This window comes from Protopterus annectens, chromosome 9.part0 (assembly GCF_019279795.1).
Source record: "Protopterus annectens isolate FY-2018-M chromosome 9.part0, PAN1.0, whole genome shotgun sequence".
Taxonomy (NCBI): domain Eukaryota; kingdom Metazoa; phylum Chordata; order Ceratodontiformes; family Protopteridae; genus Protopterus; species Protopterus annectens.
In genome coordinates, this window is record NC_056743.1 from 1,029,552,140 (window position 1) to 1,029,572,169 (window position 20,030).

Genomic DNA, 20,030 nt, shown 5'->3' on the forward strand with positions numbered 1-20,030 from the left:
GCTAGCAAATCTAGGAGATTTTCTCTCTCTGATACCCTCCCTGTGGGAATAATAATGACATCTTGTTGAAGTTTCCAGTAGTTTGCTTGTAAACACTCATCCATCTACCTACTTAACTGAATAAACTACTGAAAGCTTCAACAGGGTGTCTTTATTCCTCCCACAGGATGGGTATCAGAGAGAGTGAGAGTCTCTTAGATTTGCTAGCTAAAGTGATTTTATCTGGACTAATCCTTTATATTCTGCAACTTTCTAATGCTACCTATCTTTAAGGATGGCGCAATAGCGTTGTCGCCTCACAGCAAGAGGTTCTCCAGTTCAATTCTCGGCTGGTGTGCCTTCTGTGTGGTGTCTGCATGTCCTCCCTGTGTTCATGTGGGTTTGCTTCGGTTTCCTCCCATGCTATGAAGACATGCATCTGGAGTGCTTCTCCCCAGACTTCTGCTGAAAATTGGCTTCGTTCCAAGTCAGACTTTCCTGATTAACAAATGTTAAATAAAGTTTAAAATGTCCTTAATGTGGCCCTTTGTCCCTGCTGTTATTCCTTTTCTTCCACTGTGTGGCAGTAGTGAGCTTATTTTACATTCACTATTGCGTAGCTGTCCTGGATGTCGCATGTCCATTTTTTCATGTTTAGTATATTTTCCAGTGGACTGTCCTTCTGTGCCATCAGCTTCTTAAGGTCATTCTTTTGGTGGTGTGGCTTATTACCGTACGAATTCAGATATCTGTGCTTTCTTCAATAAGCTTTGTAAAACTCAAGAGACAGCTTAATTAGCCTGTGAAAATATAAGAATAAGTGAAAATATATCTCTAAACAATGTCCTTATGTAATGATATAGGTTTATGATACAACTACAGCGTTTAATGACTCTCTGCCTGTTTTTCATTGAGTTAGTTTTCTCTCTATTTTCTTAGAGAAAAATAAAAAAAACAAAGCAACATTAACAAAGATTCTGATACGTGTTCCTCTCCCCTACAAACAAACACACACACACACACACACACACACACACACACACACACACACACACACACACACACACACACACACATACACACATATACACACACAAACACATTGAGTCATCAAGCCTGTAGTTATTTCATTCCTAGTTATGTTGCTTATTCCATCTAGGCTGGATAGTGGATCATATCTCACATAGAGTTAGGACTTAAATATTTACTCTATTCAGTTATTCCAACTCTTGCTGATGCTTGACATACAACATTAGAGTGGAAAATGTGTGTGTGTGTGTGTGTGTGTGTGTGTGTGTGTGTGTGTGTGTGTGTGTGTGTGTGTGTGTGTGTGTGTGTGTGTGTGTGTGTGTGTGTATAAAATAGAACATAAGTGGTCAGTTGGCTCTTATAAATTATTGGTGTAATGTAGGAAACTTTCATTTTTTAAAGCTACCTTTTCAGTTGAATATGCTCTCTGTCACCTGTCAGTACTGGGTGTGGTACAAAGCAGTCCACTTGCTGTAAGCAATCATTTTACTCTTCAAGGAAAGACATCCTTTAGTGCCATCTGGCAGCACCGGGTGTGGAATATAAGCCATTCACAGCAAGCAAGGGTTATACTATATTATTTTTCACACCTCTCATGTCTACTTCACAGTTCTGGGTGTGGTACACTGGAATATGTTTACTGTAAATTATCTTCACAAAATAGCTGCAAGAACCTAAAATTATAGGAGACGGCTGTGTACAAATACAACATGCTTTTTGCAAATATTAGGTACAAATACTAGTTACCTACATTACACTATGTGCACTCAGAGTTGTTTTTATACCTCAATATACATTACTAAAACATCAATAAGTAGATGGCAAACTGGTACTATAATAGCCATCTCATCATAGATTAAGAATGTGCCTACTTAACTAAGATTTTGTTAAGTTTCCCTGATTTAGTTACAAAAACACCAGGTATGTTGTCTGGCCCCATGGAACATGAATTCCATTTAAATTTTTTGTGTGTAATTAAAAGAATACTTACTTAACCCTCTCTCCAATGTTAAGCCTTTGCACTGCCATATTACTTCAAAGTACACTTGTGGAAATGTGGTCTGCTGGGTCAAAGAGCCTGCACTAGCTTCAGCTTTGCTCTGACCACGTCTCATTTCACAGAAGTGGCCAAATACATAAATTCAACTGCCAAATACGTGAATAATTCAAAACATTCTGTGGTCCTTTCTCCTCTCTGCATCCCTTCCCATATAAAAGGCTCATAACAGCCTTCCAGTATAAAAGGTTCATAACAGATATTACACATGCTCTTCATACACAAAGACTTCTGCAACTGTCTTTTTGAGCTGTTATGGCTGCTATCTGCTAGGACAAGATTTATCTTCAGTTCTTGTATATATGTCTGCACTGCATGGCCCCTTTCTACAGTCTAGCACTGAAAAATACTATCAAGACAAAGCCAAACCTGTAAGGTGATGGACAAATTATGCATGAGCTCCACGTGTTTGAGATTTAGAGTTGTACATAGTGGGGATCACGTTGTACATAAGTGAACAGGATGGGGAACACTGGTTGTGAAGGAGAATCACCAGAGGTATAGTAAATAAATTCAATACAAACAACTTATAATAGAATGCAGATATACACATTAAATAAACTGGTCATCAGCCTTTGGGTAATTTGGAAAAATCAAGCATACCATTTAACTGTCTAGATTTTAGCAAAATGTCCAGATTTTTGACTGATATTTTTGATCGCCCCTCATAAAACTTGAGGACTAAAGTCATTAAATAATGACAGACATTTGATTTTCAGACTTCATATCCTTTAGAAAATGCATACCAAATGCAAATCCTGTTATTCTAGCAACTCTTTGAAGTTTGTAAGAGCAATACTTAAAATTTGTCCCTATTTTTTTGGATGCTTATCCAGATTTCTTGTGCTAAGAGGTTGAGAGGTATGAATCCAATACTGGATTCTTGGTTGAAGTGGTACATCACACAGTAATGGTTGCACTCTTCAACAAATATGTTGTCAGTTACTCCCTTCTTCTCCATCATATAGCCAACATTTGCTGTCTACCTGAAGAAACATTCTTCAGAGTCTGCTTGGGGTATAATAATGCCTATGTAAACACTACCAGGAAAAAATCCTAAATCTTCTAAACTTGGTTGCATATTTTGGAGTCATGCATATATCCTCCCATTGCTTTTTTGTGAAATGTTTATCCAGTCTCACTTTTTAATCCTTTTTATCCTCCTCTGATTGATTCCTATAGCTATTATGCGATATTTTATATGCCCTACTAGTTATCCCATTTTTAACAGCAGCTTCTGTTCTAGATTCTACTAAAAACTCTACCGGTGTATGTCTATCACTTAGGATCTCCTATTCCTTTCTGTTTGCCTGTATTCTGATACTAATCCTTGATAGGGAAGGCCATCTCTAGCCTGCAGTCCAAAGGTATTCTTGGCTTCTTCCCATTATATAATATTTCCCTCTCTAATTATTTGCACCAATACCTTGGTTTCTTTGCCAGTTTTCTCCAGCAAATTCCAGTCCTTCTTGTCTATTCTCTGTACCCTGATTGCAGTCATCTCTATCAGCAGAATCTCCTTTCTCCACTCCCATACTGGCTTAGTTCTTAGAATACTTTCTGCTACCTTATGAATATAATATTCTGTATCATTCTTCTTCTTAATGGTCTGCATCCAAAATACCAGTCTATTTATTTATTGAACTTCCCTCTACTTCATCATCATCCCTTTCTACTTTGAATTAGAGCTTTCTGCTTCTGCTATGTATAGTAGCCTTAACTGTGTAGCTTTTTCAAATAAGGTAATCTGAAACTACCTTGTTCTATTGGAAGAATCAGCTTATCCAACTTGACTCTTGCCCTCTCTTCCCCTCCCAGATAAAATCCTTCAACTCTTTAATTGGTATCAGCTAAAGGGGCTGAAAACATTCTCACTGCTTATCTCTTCCTATCCATATTCATAAAACAGAGCTTCTATTTTCTCTGTTTTTGTATTATCTTTTGTTTAGTCTCTTCCCATATATCCTTAGCTGCCATATCAAAATCCTTGTAACCCATACTTCTAAGTACTTCAGTTTATTGTGCCCCATAAACATTGGTATTGCTAAAGCAATATAATTTGTTTGTAGGTACATAGTTTACAGTTATTGCCTTTGTTTTATCTTCATTGATTTGTATCCTAAAAAGGCTCAGAATATTCCACAACCCTGAAATGTACTTTTTCTGGCTTTATCAGGTACAAAATATCATCTCCAAATAAAGCCAATGTTTCTTGATTACCATATCAATTATATCCTTGAATTTCTGACTCCATTATTTTCTTTGCCAGAGGTTCTAAATATAATGCAAACAATAGAACTTATCAGAGAGGACCCCCCCCCCCAATTTTAATTTCTACCTCTAATCCTTTATATATTCTCCTAATTAACTTTATTACTATGTCAGGGAATGCGAATGCTTCTATTTCCCTACTCATAAAATCCCAACTTATTCTGAGCATATCTTGAATATAAGTCTTTTGGAATCTAGATCTGTATGCCAGTATTTTCTTGGGCAGACAAAAATGCAGGAAAAGATTTAGGAAAAAAGTATATAGTGTGGTTGGAATGTCTTATCCCATCACACTGACATACAGTCAGCTGAAGTGCAAATGTAGAGAACACATAGTATTTTAAAGTCCATGATCCTACCCAGGCAGCAATTAAAGCTTTTTCATTAACTGCAGATTATAAAATAATTCCTACTTGCCAGATCTTATATTTGCTGTAAGAACATGAGTCAGAATAACTTATCTTTTAGCTTGATCTTGACAAACTAGTATAATACATGCTGCATACAAGGAAATACTGCATCATGGTAGCCAACCCAAAAAATTAGCAAATATTGCATGCAGTGCATGAAGCACCAAAATTTTGCTCCAAAATTAGGAAAACACTGGCTTGCTATGCATTTGTCTGACATCAGAAAGGAGGTTGACAAGCTTTTGTTAACACCTATAAACACCGTTAAGCTCTAGTGTTATACCAGAGTGTAACATGGCCAGAGACAGTCATCACAGAGCAGCATCAGGAATTTAAAATGGATTTAAAAGATGCTAAGATGCTTCACTTTGCCACACAAAATGTGTGGTAGAGCAAAGCGTCTTAACAGCTTTTAAAGCTGTTCGCTCCTCAGAGGGACACCACTTCTGCCCACTGTCTGTGTGGCAGCGCTAAATGTTTTATGGCTTTCAAAGCTGTAAAACACTTGTTCTCCAACATTTTTTCTGTAAGTGGTAATCCATGGAGTAGATAAATCCCAATGCACAACAAAGAATTATCACTGGGTCTGTCTGATCATAGCTCAGTTACTAAGTGTTATCAGCATCAAGATTTGCTTTGCTTTGGTCACAAGATGAACTTCTTGACATCCATGTCTTGGGCATAACAACTTGATTATGATCAGTGACTTGATCATAATGCTTTACATTTTAAAGTCTACAATTGCACTTTTGGTATACATCACTTTGTAATTTAAGTGCTGCAATGTATTTTTCATCATGTCTGACTAAGGTTGCATGGGTAGTTTCTTTTTATTAAGGATACACATTACTTTAGTGAGTCCCTCACTGATGGACTTGTGTAGTGTGCATCCATAGGCTTTAATAGACCAGCACAGTGTATGTTCTGTGGTATGCTTATAAATGTCAATAGATGCACCGACACATATACCCTCAATTGCAAACTTCAAAGAACTTATTGGTTCTTTGCAGAGGGAAAACAAAACTTTGCAAATTTGCTTTTAAGGACTGTGCTTTAAGCAGGCATGAATGGCATGGAAAAGCACTGCAGCACTGGAGGCACAAGTTTCCGTGGTGTTTAAGGGAACAGAATAAGAGCGACTGTGCACTTTAAACACTTAATTCTTATGTGATGTTCTCTGTTCTCTGTTATGTTGTTCTCTGTCTTCATGAATGGGCATTTGTTTTGGTTTGAATTACAAATGAACAATGCTAAAATAAAACATAATTTTATTTTTATGTATCTCGACTTTGCTTACAAGTTAGTTCCATTCGGCTAGAAGCCTCTTTTCGGGGGAGATGAAAGGTGAAATGTATACTGTTATAATAATTGAAGCAGTATTTATACTATATAATAACTGAATTCATATTTATATGAGTAAGTAAACAGGATTTATATCAGCAGCGTCATATCTGAATCCATGAAAATTTATGAGGAATGTTAGAATCATAAGCCAATTCAGAAGCTGTTTCCTTACAAAAAATATATCTGTTGCATATATCATTTCTTTGTTAGTTAACCTTCCTGAATATACTTGATTAACTGAAGTAATATAACATTAATTTAAAATAAATAATTTAAAAAGGAACACAAACTTTCTTAAACAAACACATCCATCTTTTAAATCTGGACCATAACTTACAGTAAAATAGTTTACAACATGTAGAAAAAAGTAACTGTATACCATCAGGTGTGCTTAAATATTAATATAAATAGAATCATGCATGCAATACATGACAAGGTGGTGCAATAGCCTTTCAACAATGAGTATTTTCATTACTGGGGGGCAGAGTATCTGATCGAAAATCAGCTGTTTGAAAAGTTCCAGCTGTTTTAAGTTATAGATTGCGGTTCATTAAGGATCAGGGAATATGATGTTTCCCAACTGTTTTATGTTTTTTTGATCCTTTGTGGACTGATGTTTTTTGGATTCAATAAGTAGTGTGATCAATGATGCCTGCTGTCAAGGAAAAGTTAGGCTCCTATATATATATATATATATATATATATATATATATATATATATATATATATATATATATATAGGTCCACTTTGTTTACCCGAACAGCCACATCATTAACTTTCATTTTGCTGAGACAAAGAACCGACAAACCAGAAGACCAGCATCCAGAACACCGAATTTCCACTCGAGGTAAGTAAGCACTTGTCCATCCTGTTGAACTTTGCCCCTTACCCCCGTGGTAGTACGATCTCGGAGTTGGTATATTTAGTTAGGGGGGTGTGGGGGGTGAAGCCCCCCCACATGGATGGGTTTAATTTTGTTTGGTTTATTTTTTTTCTTTTTTGGATGAATGCACAAATGAGTGGAACAGTGGTGTGGCATTACTGTTGCTGTGTTATAATGCTATAACTATGATTTAGAGAATACTTCTCATGTTACTGTACTACCTGATTCAGCCCCAGATGAAATTACCAGTACAAAGGCAGTTCTGAGAGTACTTGCATATTTATTTGGTGATACTGTGTGGGCCACTCTTAATAGCCTTGGTCTTGGTCGAACTACCATTTGTGGTAATATTGTTAAGGGCCTTAAGGTAGCTGGCAGGAGTAACTGGTGGCAGTGAAAACTACCTTATAGTATCGGCTGAAGCAGGCATAGCTAGTAAACCTGTGCCAGCCTTTCCAAGGTGTGTGTGTGTGTGTGTGTGTGTGTGTGTGTGTGTGTGTGTGTGTGTGTGTGCGTGCGTGCGTGCGTGGGTGTGTGTGTGTGTGTGTGTGTGTGTGTGTGTGTGTGTGTGTGTGTGTGTGTGCAAATCAAGCTTCAAAGACTGTGTGTCAGCTACTTGGGTAGGGCCACAAAGCACTGGTTGGACAGAGAGGGTGCTGGAGGTCTTGGCTTGGCCACTCAACTGAGATCTTAACTCTATAGCTGTGCCAGTGCAGAGTCTTACTGGGGATCTGGAGGAAGAGGGAGAAACCAGCCCCAGACTGACTGTGGTCTCTGTGTGCTCTTAAGGGAAATTGCACTTGATGCAGAGAGCTGCATCTGGAAGTACTGTGTGAGTACCTGTTATCCTCTTAGTGAACATCCCCCACTGTTGCCAGTGTTGAGGATTGAGGCATCTTGATTACTGGTTGGCAGTGCTGGGTCGTCACAGATGTGACACATGTCTGCGGAAGACATGCACCCTGGAGTTGTCCCTCCAATGTGGTATATATTAGTAGTACTCCTGTCTGATATAAATTTTCCAGTATTTTTTTTATTCTGCAATATCTTATAGCCAAAGTATTCTATCCATTCCTGTAGCACAGTCTCTTGTAAAATGCCACTAGATGTTTATTATGCTATTAATGGACTTAAGGTGCAGTTATTATACTAATAGTATAGTGTAATAACCCTTAATGCAATGCATTATCAACTTTATTTTATGCTATGAAGCCTGATCTACCTTATGCATATTCACTGTGACCAATAGATGTGTGCAATCTGCTATCCAACTGCCCATCATGTTTATGCTAGGCATACAGATCAAATAGAGTGTGCACAATGATGGGGCATGACTATGTATCTGTCTCCTTCCTCTACTCTATTGACCATGGGCATTAAGCGGCCATAGATGGACATTACTATACTGTACTGTGCATTGACATATATCATGTGGTATCCTTGGTGTGCAGTGTTGTGTTCCAGTTATCATTTTTATTCCTGGACCTAAGGTGGTAAGTAAACATGACGTATGATGCAAAAAGAAGACTAAAATTATACTACACCTGTTGCATATACAGCACAGGGATCACTGCTGGGGACAGCTATGTGGATCCCCTGTATAAATTGGATGCCTTGGAGCTTACTTCACAGAATCGTGAGTGAAACCATGGGCATCACCTATTCCGGACAGCAATTTTAGCATTGCAATAGTGATCTGAGGAGCTGCCAACTAGATCTTCTCTGCCAGTGGAAAGTATAGGTTAGGAAAGAAAAAAAAAACAGAGTGCTACAATAAGGATTAATTTATGATTACTCATGCTACAGTAGGATTTAATGTATATGTGTTAGCTGTGGGTTGGCGTAATAGTTAAGGTGTTTACCTGGATCTACTTCTAAACCTCGAACCTCATATAACCAAACTTCATTTTCGCGAGACGCAAATCGCAAAAGCTTAAATAACCGAACGAAGAATTTATCCCAGGATAAGTAAACACTTGCCCAACATGCCCTTTTCCCCACTGTAGTGCGATCCCAGAGTTGGTATATATAGTTAGGGGGGTGTGGAGGGCACACCCCCCCACATTGGGGGTGTGGGAGCTGTAGCTCTCTACCTAGGTGGGTTTTACTTACTTTGGTTTATGTTTTGTGTAAGTTTGGGCAAGGATTTACTTACCCTCACCATTAGTTTGATTATTTCTTCTTTGCTTTGTTGTCCATTGCACACACTGTGGTGACCATCCATAATCTGTGACAGGGTCCTGTACATCAATGACATGGGCACAACAGGTCATGTCCCCTGATGTTGCCACCTGTCTTAACATAGGTGTTCCTCAGGCATTTATATAAACATAGTTCAGAAAACTGTTTTCATCTCCCAGGGCATGCCATCAGAAAATTTACAAGATCATACTGACCACTATTGTCTGTGTCCTGTTCTTTTCATCTTCTTCTTCCATTTTTTTATTTTTTTTCTTCTCCATTTATGGTCATTTTTGTGCAGTACCAGCCATGGAGCAGGAAGTGGTGTGGCTGGGGCTTTGGCCATGGAGCCCAGCACACAGGCCTCCACACTGATTGTTAGGTTCACAGCAGACCTGCCTGTCTGCAAGGTGATGAAGATCATTGTGTGGGAGGCACCCTATATGGGTCATTGGTGGCCTCTAATTATGTTTTATTTATTTATTTATTAATATGTCTTTGTTGACGGGGAAAAGTCTGGCCGGACAAAACCCATTTTCAGTGGAGGCCAAGGGAGAAAAACTCCATATTTAAATTACACAATATGTACATTTATAATTGCAGGATAAAAACAGCTATACATGAGCTTATTTACATGATTTTTAACTATTTTTAAATATTTCTTACATGCACACAACATTTTAACACAAAAATCAAGAGAGAAATTAACTCAAATTGGCTAATTATCAACTAGAGAAATAACATACAATAACAATTAATGTATTTACAGCATGATGGCTACAGGGAAAAGATAACATTGTTGTGTTTTTAAGTTTAGTAATAATTTAGAGATAGACAAGTAGAATGTAGCTTAAAATGAAGTGGAACTGACCAGTGGGATGAATGGCAGCTAGTCAGGACTGAGGTAAACCAGTGATTCTAGACCCAAGCTGACACCCTGGATGATATCTTCATGCTACTGGCAGAGTCACATAGTATAAGGGGCCACAGATGATGATAGCCATGAAGGTGGCTGACTTCTGGAGGTTTCCTCACTGGAATAGCTTTACTGATGTTTCACAGTCTACCCTATCCTCCATCATAGTACTGTATGTCTGTCTCTCACCCTCCTCTGATTCTTGACCAGTCCTACCCCTCACCAGTTGTCCATCCACATTCTGTCTATATCTCTATATTATAGTGCTGTCCCACTTTGTATCAACATCTCCCCTGTCAGCCATTTTTGATTTTATATGTTTGTCAAACTGCTCCTACTGTCATCCCTATACCCTTCTTTCTACCGACATTGTCCCCTGCTTCTCTGCTCCTCTGTCTTTCTTCTCTAAAAACGGACACATGTTCCACAAATGAGTTACCATCATATGCCCACGCTATGCTACTTTTCCCTTCTCATTGTCCTTCTGCTTTGTCTTCCCTCCTTCTGACAGTCATATCAGTCAATTTCATTCCCATTTATAAAATATGCACAGTTTGCACTTTGACATGTGGCTTTTGTATGGGCTTTCAGCAATGCCATTGAAGCAAACATGTGGAAATTTAGTGCATGTCTGGATGCACATCACTGCAAGCACAATAACTGCATTCCTGGGTGCCCTGGGTTTCATGACCTATGGTACTCTGGTCTACAACACTAATTGGTGACTGCTTTTTTGTGAATGTACAGCTTTATTATACAGCACTGTCCTCAGCAGGTCCTTGCTTTGTTGATATTTATGCATACCTAATACCTACACATGCACAAAAACATACACATGCACATTCATCATCCACTATCATGCCCCTGCAGATGCACACACACACGCACACGTACACACACCCACACACACACACACACACACACACACACACACACACACACACACACAGCCACATGGCTCCACAATACCTAGCTGTAGTTGCTGTATAAGCCATGACCATTTTATTGGGGTGACTAGGTGAATGCCATCAAAAGATGTCATTCCCTTTTTCTTTCTCATAAAAAATGTAGTATGGCAATTTTCTGCATAGTTGTACCATTCTAGCCAATTCCAGCACCATTTCTAGGGGAGATCACATGGCTAATTTGCATTAGCCACTCCCCTGGACTGCCACATTTGCATATAACTTCACCAGTGAGACTGTTCTTCATGCTATGGCCAGTGCCTGTATAAAGAAGTGGCAGAAGAGTTGCATCTGAATTATTTAGATTTACTGCTATTTATAAATGTTTTGGATTAAGGCTTCTGTGTCATGGTAAGCCCTTCTAAATTCCAGTAAAGGCCTTTTTTGCATGGAAATCTCAGTTTGTATTTTGTAATATTTTACAGTATGGCACTCTTTCATCTCATGACATTAATTAAACTAGTGCATTAATCCAATATTGTAAAAAATATGAATAAGTTCTAGCATATACTGTAACATGAATAGAATATTTATTTTATGCAGTACACACACACACACGCACGCGCACGTGCACACACACACACACACACACACACACACACACACACACACACACACACACACACACACACACACACACACACACAACTACAAAGATAGATGTACTTATTATATATACATAGGAATATTTATAATTATCACAGACTAAAACATCCAAACCAAATATAGGAATCAATAAGACATTCATCCCAAACCTGCTCTCAGCTCATTTCTTCTGCATTAGAGAGACAATTCCTCCTGAACGCTCGCTTCTTTATAAGCTATTGCTTTTTTTTGGTTTTCAATCGGTTTTACAGAATGTATCTAGATCTGCATCCCAAATGCTTGTTTTTGCAATTAAGTGCAAAAACATGTATTTCAGAAGCATAGCAATCCCCTTTAACCATATTCATAGAAACACATTGAAAATAAATAATAATAATAAAAAAGCACCTGCTCACAGGACTTATTGCTTCACAGAAACACTGAAGGTTTCTGAATGCTCCCAATAATTACGAAACATAAGTACTGACTTATTTTCTGATGACTCTAATTGAAGAGTGAATTCATAATCTTTGCAGGCTACACAATCAATGACATATCACCTTTTTAATTTTTTTGCATTATTGCATGCATCTATGATCCATAGTGACATTTTTTCACTCCATCAATGATCATAGTCTGTTTATACCCTTTGTCTCAACAAATATGTGTGTAGTGCTGCTGGTGATATTTCTACAGGTGCCAAGGAGAGGTAGCATGTGCGATACTTTGGATTGTGTACACAAGGCTCAGTGCAATGAAATTAAACGTCTTCATAAAGTATTACTAATATGCAGTTTGTAATCCAGACTGCTTAGAAAAATCCAAACCACTTGAAATCCTGACTGCTCCTTAATTTGCAGGAAGTACACCACTCAGCTGGTCAGTTTATTCTCTGTTATATTGTACATCTGATGGTTAGTACATGTATGGGGTTTGAATTCCTTGTTAATCTTTCTGCTGTAAGACATAATATTTGCTGGAAATATTATGAGATAAAACTACAGAAGTATATCCTACTTTGGTGTGTAGTCTTATAAAACAAAGGCTGTTAAAAGCCAGAATGGTTTTAACATACAATCAACTATGGTATGTTTCAAAAAGACATATGTTTCACCGAGAACTTCTCTACTAACATAGTTTCTGTTATCACAGATTGGTAAGACATTCTACTGTCTCGAATTTCCATACCCACAGATCACCATTTAAAGGGTTGTTTTATCTCCAGTTAGAAAGAGACATGTTTATCATTCCATGAAAAATGACATACTAACATTCAAAATATTGTAAAAAGAATTTATACAGTCTTGCATAACATAATGTCCCCTCAGACCCAAAGATTGGATGTAAAGGGGCAAAAGGGAGAAAAATGAAGGTATACGAAAAACATGAAACAGAACTAATAAATTCAAGAAAGCTGCATATAGTGACATATGCCCAACCACATCTTAGATATATTAAACCCATGGTGACCATAAAAGCAAACATGGCAGTATTGTGCTGGAATACAAGGCTTATTGCTTTGTGGAGCATCCACAGTTGCTTGAGGTCAGCATTGGGCAGCAGAGGACATAGGGACATGTCTATGCTATCAGCCATAGGGACATATCTATGATGTCAGCCAGGGGTGCAGTAAAGGAATGTATTTAAAATGTAATCTCACCGAAATCCTTCACTATTACATGATGAAACAGCGGTTCTTGGAATGATCTTCATTATTCTAAAAACATCTTTCTGCAACTCTTATATGCATATGGGTCCTTCTCACAATGACCAAATGGTCTTTCTTATGCTGAGCCAGCATATTTTTCAAACTTTTTTTTTTTTTTTTTGAACTGGTCATCTCCTCTATCCAAAAGGTGTACCTGTCATAAGACCACCAACACTGAAAAGAATAATTTTGAGTATCATACTACTGTTTCAAAAATTATTCATTTAACATAGCCTAAAATATATAATATAATAATATATATTACTATTATATATAATTTTATAATAAATGGGGCTTTTACTGCACTAGTAAAACTGAACTATGTTCATAAAGTTGTGTGGCAATTTCAGCAAATATTCCTTTTCATTTGTCTAAGACTAACCTAACATTGCCAACAAAAAAGATTCTTCTGGGATTAGTACACACCTAACTTGAAAACAATTCTCTGAGATTGGCACATTACCATTTTCCAAAGCTTCATCCTGAGACACACCTATTTTCTGAAAAGGTTAGTTCAGCCAAAAAGATATCTATTACATGTGAAAATGTTTCTAAACACTATGAAAATGTGTAAAAAGACACATAAATTTCTACATTAGCTTGATAAATTAATTTTAACTTTATTTGGCAAAAGTGCATAGCTTGCAAACCTAGCAGGGACTTTGTTTGGACTCACTCTAAGGATGACCAATTCATGTTCAAAAATCCTGACACTTGACCTAAACAAGATTTTTTTTTTTCTGAAGGGCAGAATGATCGGAAAGGTTGTTAAGTGCAAACAACTCTAAGATGAACTACACTTCCCATCCCCTCTCAAGACAGATAAGCAGAAAAGAATGTGAGTTAAATCATGTTTTCAAAAGCTAAAAGTGCAGGGACTTGCCTTCACACTACCAAATTGCTCCAGGTGATACAGAAACATAATTGAAATGTTATCTTTCACTAAGCTTCCCTTCTGAATGTGACATGTCTAGTCAGATTGAAAAGGGCATTGGAGCACTACATGTTCCAGGACGCCAAGCATGCACTGAAATGAGAGAGCGTGGATAATGTTTGGGATGAGATCCAAGGGGCAAGGCTGTACTGGATGTGTACTAGGTTCTTCCTACAGATTTAATTAGCCTTGTAGTGCATTATACGTATTGCCTTTACTGAATATCTGTGTCTGTATGTTTGTGAATGGAATCACACAATATTTCACAGTTCAAACCAAACCAATAAATCTGCAGAACTACTGACCTCCTTAATTATGCAATCTGCACAGTCTTTGGTTTGTTTCAAATAATGCCATATACCCTAGCTTTATTCCATTAAGTTTATCATTACCTCAGATAAATCACAGAAGAATTGGAACAAAATAAAATTTCCACTCTAATTCGGGAATTAATTCGACTTAAAACACAAAAATATAGAATCACAAAAATGTAGAAAACTCAAAATATTGAATGCCTATTTAATGAAGGGAGACAAGCCCCCCCCCCACACACACACACACACACACACTGCTAATTATATATATCAACTTCAGAATAGCACAACAATGAGAAAAGGGTAAATTCCCATTTTTTGATATTTTGAGTTTTCCACATTTTGTGATTCAATATTTTGTGTTCTCAATGAAATGAATATATTCCAGAGTTTTAAATCACAGAAAGTTGTTGCTGTGTCTTTCGGCTTTTCCCAGTTAGGGGTCGCCACAGCGGAACTCTGGTCCGCTAATGATTGGCAGTTGATTTTTACGTGCCGGGCTGCCAGCCCTGACGCACAACCTTCAACGAAGGTACGCCCATTCACGCATGTCTCAACGCAGAAGACTCTCTAGCTTAGAATCAAATCGGACAGCGTCTTACTGTGAGGCAACAACGCTACCGCAGCACCACCACCGCGGATAGTACTTTCAGTAATTGTAGACAAGAAACTCTCAAACAAATAAATAATTTATGAGCACCCAGATCCCAGCTCTGTGACATGGATGGATAAAATCCTGAGTGCAATACACAGGATCCAAGTTCAAACAGCAGATTGGGTATAGAAAGATCCAGAGAGGGGAGGACTGCACTGAGTGACCAGTGCAAATGTTCCTACTGGGAGCAGGTAATAGTGGTCCAGTCTGCTGTTTTGCCAGTTGCAGATGATGACTTGTACATAATGACGTTATGGCCATTATCCATGGACAAGGGCTTCAGAACCAAAGCCAGTGACCCCAATAGTCCTCATAAGCCTGTTACTGGAAACACACATGCAGGTGGATAGTAAAGAAGGCTCTTACAGTAATGGGGTGTTCTCATCAGCCACAAAAAGGTGAGGTTAAAGCCTTAACTGGAAATGCCCTCGTTGTTCAAATGACTAGATGAAAATGAGGGCACAAACACTTCTCTAGCTGCCTGTGTGACAGGCCCACTCGGCACTTGCCTCCATTCTGGGAACTCTTCAGTGGGAGTGAGTGAAAAGGCATCAAAGTAGATAGAAGGGAGTATTGATGATTGGCAGGCATGGTGGGAAAAAGAACAAAAAAAAGTAAATCATTTATGGGCTCTCATATGTAGCAAGCCTTTGTTTTCATTAAAGGGTTGCAGTACGCGTATATAGACCTCAGTAGCAAAATTTCAGTGGTCTGTTTTAGTATTTTTGTCAGAAGATGGTTATAAAATATCAGGCATGTATATACTACTAGGCATTATTTGTTACAGTGTGTCTTAAAGCATGCAACTGATTTAGTATGTTCCTTATTTTAACTAAAGGGTCTGTAAGGCTGAGATTTGCAAGGAGATGCCATTAACAAAAACCAAAGAATACTAATGTCAAATATTCAAAGTTGCACCTACTCATACAGTGTGCAGAGTACAGCTTCATGCAGTAAAATGATATGAACATGCAGAACAGTGTCTTGAAACTGCCTGAATTTTCTAATATGTGTTACCCAAACAATGTATTATTCATGTCTAATCTTATTTTTATGCTCACGTTTGTCACTTTAGCTAGCTACCCAAGATCACGTACCCATACAGTACCTCTGATTCTCCTGTAATGGTAAGAAAAAGATCCATTTCAACCTCTCTTCTTATGCTGGTGCTGTTGGGGAGTGTCTTTAGGTCCTGTAGTAGATCAAAGTTAAGATTCCAGGACTTTGACATTACAGTCTTAACCTGTTTTTTTTTTTTATAAACAGATCATTATAAGTTAGTCTAAAGGTCACTCAAGTGGAACTTAGCAAGTATCATTTGTTATTCCATGAGTTTCAGAATGATGCAACACTATGTGATCTTTGATTAGCTTATTCAGGAATAGTCATGGGACCAGATTCACAAAACTGGGTGAGCGACTCAGAGTGAGCCTTTACTGAACTGTCTGGCCTCCACTTAATCGCAAACACTGATGCAGAGAAAGGGCTACAAATGAACTATTCAGATTTATTTTATGTAATTATTTATTTACTCATTTCTATTCATTTGCCAAGTGTCTGAATGAGCAAAAAATACCACATTTCAGCATGATCAATGGTAGAAAATCTCCATACATCACAATAAAAAAATACTTACAGATGCAGTCAAACTGAGAATTCTTGAGTGCATATTAAAATTAACTATGTTATTATTATTATTATTATTACTATTATGCCTTGTTATTCTTTATTGCTTAGCTCATTGTGCTTAGAAAGATTCCCTATTAACACTAAAATATGAAAATAAAACATTGGCTTTTAGATTTTTTTCATGGAGGTGTTGAAGCAAAGGAACAACAGTCCCCTACTCTGAGGTCTGCCCCAACGCTTCATAACTATAGTTACTACTTAGGTCACATAATATAAAACAATGAATAAATAAATAAAACATGGAAAAATACCAAGCTATCCATACCTTCCCTGACTTTGGTGGTACTGATGCTTCTTGCTCCACTATTTGCATTTGTCCCCTGTGTGTGTCTGTGATGTAATATGACAATCTTTATCCTTTTCAGTCATATTTACTGACATGGTAGGTCAATCAGTCCTTTAACCATGTTCCCTAATCCAACAGTGCTTACAAGTCTGTATGTTACTAGAGATTGATGTTGTGAAAAGTTGGTAGTCCATCACTCTGGCTACCCAGTGTTATTACTGTTAAGTGCTCCCTTCCTAGTTATACCAACATGCAGCCCTAATGCAGGTACCCAATCACTTCAAACAGGGTTATATGCATGCTCATGTATTTGCCCCAAGGCTCCACTTTTTAGCACATGATTTCTGATCAAAACAAAAAAAAAAATGGGAGGGGGGAGGAGACATAGGACCAAAATCAGGCCAAGGTTTCAATATTGTACTTTGTGATGTCCTTCCTCTATGCCAGTGATCAAAGACCTTCAATCCTCATTACTGACACTGGCAGGGAACGTTCACTGAGAAAAAAATATTTTCAGAAGCAGCTCTCTGCACCAATTGCAATTTTCCTTAAGAGCACACAGGGAATGCACATTCTAGTCCTGGGGCTGGGCTTTCTCTCCAGGCCCACTGATGCAGCTATAGAAATGAGTCCTTAGCCAGGTGTCCCAAGCCAGGTCCTCCACCACTCTCAATGTGAAATGAGTGCTCTCAGTGTCCCTGTTCAAAATGCACACACACACACACACACACACACACACACACACACACACACACACACACACACACACACACACACACACACACACACATACCTGGGAAAGCCTGGCAGACTATAAGGTAGATTCACTTCCAACAGCCAGCTACTTTAAGGCTCTTACTAGGGTACCCACTTTTACTCAATAACATTAATATTTATACAAATGGTAGTATTTGAAAACAGCACGTTTCTCAAGAGTGTGGAGCCACAGTGCCACTAAATAAATGTAAGTGCTCTCAAAGGTTAAATGTTTTCTAAAGGACCAGCCACAATGAAAGATATGGATATATTTAATAATACATAATGAAAAAGAAATCATGAAAATACTGAATATCTACTCATAAAAAACACCAGAGTTTCAATCACAGGAAATATAAAAAAAAACAACACAGATGAAAAGACTCAGATACAGAAAAAAATATATTTAACTAATACCACTATATTTTCCTAACTGACTGAATAATTACTGTTCTCTACTTACTGACTGCAGCAAGTTAAGATGAAGTGAATGAGTGACTTGTGTCAGTTCCAATAACAGAGTGCATCTATTACACCTCTCACAGGTATCTAAATATAATTTCAGTGCTGGCTACAATACAATAACATCAGATCTGGTTACCTGACTCTAACAATTCTCACACTACCCCCTCACCAGCAACTGAGCCAGGATATAGCACAGATGTGTCACAGTACACACATAGAATTTTGCTAAGGCTTTATAGAGCATCTGGAAGCTATAAAACAATTCCAGCACTTCTACCCTTCTTGCAGAAAGGCTTTTCATAGACTTTGCATCTCTGGTTGCATTCAGACTTGTGAGATAGAATCTTTATAGCCTAAACCAAGTCATTTAATTTCAGGCTATTTTTCTTGAGGTTAGCTGGGTGAGCTTAACCCCTTCCCTTCCAGTATCTTCTTTTAAAATATAAACATTTCAGCAGTTACAACAATACAGCCTGACATACGTGTATATTTCTTTTCTGTCCAGCAGAACCCACTGTTGGAACATTTTGTTAACACAAACAGTTTTACAAATACATATTTAATACAAGCATCTGTACAAATCAGTTTGTCATTCAAATGACATATAATTCTTTATAAAACTCCAGCTAGCTATGCTGGCGTATGTTACACATGCACTGCACTCCTCCCCCTAGCACAGCTAGCACTACCTCACATCATCACATGTGTAGAAACCTAGAAAGTTGATACAGTAACAGGCTTTGCATTAGCATGCATTTTCTGAATAATATGACATCTGAAACCCAAATGCCTGTCATTATTTAAAGACATTAATCTTTAATGATTTGCCAGAAAACCACACATTTAAGAGAAACAGATCAAAATATGTATCAAAAAATCTGGGTATTCAATAAAATTCTGGACTGTTGAGAAGTATGCCATGGCATTGGACCATAAATAGGTAAGGCATAACAGTTAAGGTATTTACCTCACAGACACAAGGACCAGAGTTTGATTCTCACCTTTGAGGGAAATTGGCTATGTTTAAAATGACCCAGAAAGGCAGCTAGCCCAGTATTTATCTATGAACCAAAAACTGCAGATTACATTTAGATAAATTAAACATTCCTCCAGCCTCAGTCCAACCCAGTGAAAGGTTCAGTCAGATACTTTTCTGCAATCTATTGCCTGGGTGGTTAGTGAAAGCCAGATCACAAGCAATACAGAATGATGCTTTTCTACACTAGCATAGTGCAGTGCCTGTGGGCTAAATCTTCAGTCTTCACACTCACTACTCAAATGCTGATGCAACACTAAAGGTGTTCCACAGTGTTGTTCTGTCCTAAACAATGAAGTCTGTCTCTCAGGGTAGACTGATGACTCACATGTATATGTACAGCAGGGTTAGCATTACTGGGAAAGGTACAAATGAAGCATATTATTTCTGCAAAGGATTTCTAGTACCCCATATTCACTGGGATTTATGACTAAACATATTAATCATTAAAAGATTTATGTTGGCTTTACAGGAAATAAAATCAAGGCTGGTAGTTATGCCAAACAGTCTACTAGTACTACATACAGATAAAATGTTTGTCTTTTCGGCTTTTCCTGGTTAGGGGT

At 37.9% G+C, this 20,030-nt stretch overlaps 1 long non-coding RNA gene across 1 annotated transcript in view; it reads right to left on the reverse strand.

The window, feature by feature from the left end:
• Positions 1 to 390: 390 nt before the first annotated feature.
• LOC122810919 overlaps positions 391 to 20,030 on the reverse strand; it is a 207,214-nt gene continuing 187,574 nt past the window's right edge. The window contains exon 4 of the long non-coding RNA XR_006366150.1: positions 391 to 779. This is a non-coding gene — a long non-coding RNA (uncharacterized LOC122810919). The remainder of the gene's footprint in view (positions 780 to 20,030) is intronic.